This window comes from Ochotona princeps, chromosome 4, assembly GCF_030435755.1.
Source record: "Ochotona princeps isolate mOchPri1 chromosome 4, mOchPri1.hap1, whole genome shotgun sequence".
NCBI classification, from domain to species: domain Eukaryota; kingdom Metazoa; phylum Chordata; class Mammalia; order Lagomorpha; family Ochotonidae; genus Ochotona; species Ochotona princeps.
In genome coordinates, this window is record NC_080835.1 from 75,000,031 (window position 1) to 75,002,707 (window position 2,677).

The following is a 2,677-nucleotide window of genomic DNA, read 5'->3' on the forward strand; positions in this document are numbered from 1 at the left end:
GGCTAGACTCTAGCACCCCCTGGTGTTCATGAGAACCGGAGTAGGTGTACAACGGGCCAAGCTAGGTCTCTGCCCTTGCTGAGCCCTTTGTGAACTGTGTCTAAGTGTGGACCAGGCATGTCTAGGCTGTAACACCCAATGGTAAAAACTGGAGTGGGTAAAGGCCAGTCCTGATAGGACAGGAGGTAGACTAAGTGGGGCTGGCACATGAACCCACCAATGTGTGTGAGATCTGGCATTGAGAAAGGTTCTGATGCAGGAGCTGGGGAACTCCTCTGGCAGGACACAGTCGCTGCAGATGAGCATAAGAACCACAATAGGGAGCAGCCCAGACCAGACCAGGGAACGGTACCCACCGGTATACTTTCGGCGCAGGTTGCAGGTGAATCAGGCAGTGCCAGTTCATAAAACCTGCTGGCGAATCTGAGCACCAGAATGGAGTGTGGACCTGGCCAAGTTCAACTGCAACACACACCAGTACACATGAGGGGTTGGACTGGGTGCCGGCTGGGCTGGGCTAGGCTGTAGCCCCCACCAACATGAGCTGGATTCAGGGTGGACCAGGCCCAACCAGGCTACAACACCCATTGGCAAATGCTGAGATGACGCAGGCCATTCCAGACAGGGCCACAGCTAGGTCTCACACACATTGGTGGGTGCCAGATCTCACACACATTGGTGGGTTCATGTGCCAGCCCCACTTAGTCTACCTCCTGTCCTATCAGGACTGGCCTTTACCCACTCCAGTTTTTACCATTGGGTGTTACAGCCTAGACATGCCTGGTCCACACTTAGACACAGTTCACAAAGGGCTCAGCAAGGGCAGAGACCAGGGCCACAGCACCCAACCAGCACACATGAGAACCAGCACACATGGTTGGGGTAAACCCAGTAGGGGGCTGAATGGGGCTCCCTTGCTGAACCACCACTCCCAGTGCAGAGAATGAGAGTTGGGATGAGGGCAGACCAGATTAGGCAGGGCTACAATACCTGTTGGCCTCATATAAGCTGGATCTGGGAAAAGCAAGGCTGGGTTGACTGTTCCTACTGGTGCGAGCATAAATCAGAGTGGGTGTGGGTTGGTTGCGCTTTGCTGCAGCATCAGCTAGCAGATGCTAGCACAGGGGGCTAATTCTGTCAAGTTAGACTGCAGAACCACCTGAAGAGTACAGGATCTGGGAGTAGGAGTGGGACCAGTAGGGAAACAGTGGGCACTTCCCTCTTGGGTTACCACTCCCACTGGACAGCATGAGAACCAAGACTGGGGCAAGTACAGCAAGACAGAGAATGGCACCCGCCAGCATGTGTGTGGGCTGGATAGTGGGGCTGGTTGGGTTGAACTAGGTTTCAATGATATGTCTGAGAACTGAAAGGGATGTGGGACAGACTGGACCAGTCTGCTGTACATACTGGCAAGCTCGGAAACCAGGGACCGGGGTGGGTCTGGTGAGGGTTATTGCAGGTCGCTCCGACTAGCTGCAGCTCCCACTGGTATACATGAAAGTTGAGTGAGTGGTGGGCAGGATCAGGCTGGACTGCAACACCCATTGGTTTGTGTAGAAGACAGAACTGAAGACAGAACTCACCCAGCAATTGCAGCCACCAGCACGGGCATAAGCTGATTGGGGTGAAGGACTATGTGGACCCTGTATTGGCAAGCACACACAAGAATCAGGTCCGTAATCACCTCAGATGAAGTTTCTTTGGAGATCCCTCCAACTGAACTGCTGGACTCAGAACTCCAACCACAGAGAGAATTGCAGATTCCATGGTCTGACTATGGAGTGCATGTGTCAGAGCTGGGCCTCCTCGGTGGCTTAGATGGAGCAGTGGACAGCATATCCAGGTGCACATGGAGCATATAGCAGTAAACTAGAATCTGTAGAGGATACCTGATACCACAACAGAGGACAGAGGACAGAACAAATTGATCAACTACCCCAGCCAAGCGATGGCAGTGACTATCTGGGCAAATGGAGACTCTAAGGTGGACTATGTCAACCAGTGGATTCTGGTGAGATTTCATCGTGCTTGAAGTGGTGAGATTGGCAGTAATTCAGAACTGTTGAACTATCAAAACCTGTTTAGTAGGACCCTCAGAGCATGCCCTATATTGGGGACTCTGGGGTGGTGTCTAGTGGCTGTCCTACATCCCAGGGTGCAGAGGCGTTTGGGAGGCTGGGTGTGGCTTCTCTCCTTATCTCCCCCCTCCCCCAGATACAGCAAGGAAAAAAAAATGTGGAAATAATGATCTCTCTCACCTTGCTGTAGCTCTTTTTTTTTAATTATTAATTATTTTGCATTATGTGGCAGATTCATAGGCTCTAGTGTTCCCCCCACCCCTCCCCGTGCCCCTCCCCCACAGTGGACCCCCCCACCCCGTTGCAGCTTTACAGTTCAAATTCAATCAAGATTCTTCCCTTGCAAACAGATGCTAAGCACATAGTCCGGCTGCTCATTGTCCAGATAGAATGTACAGCTTCTTGGGTAGACTATTTAGCTGCGATCGACCCCAAGTGGTTTTAGTATTTCTCTAGATATGAATTACTACCAGTCTCGCCACTCCCATTTTGATGAGGTCGTTGTAGAGTTCACTGGTTGACATTGTCCATCATAGAGTCTTCATTCACCGGCTTTCGCTGCCAACATATGTCTGAGATGGCTGGTTGACCCGTTC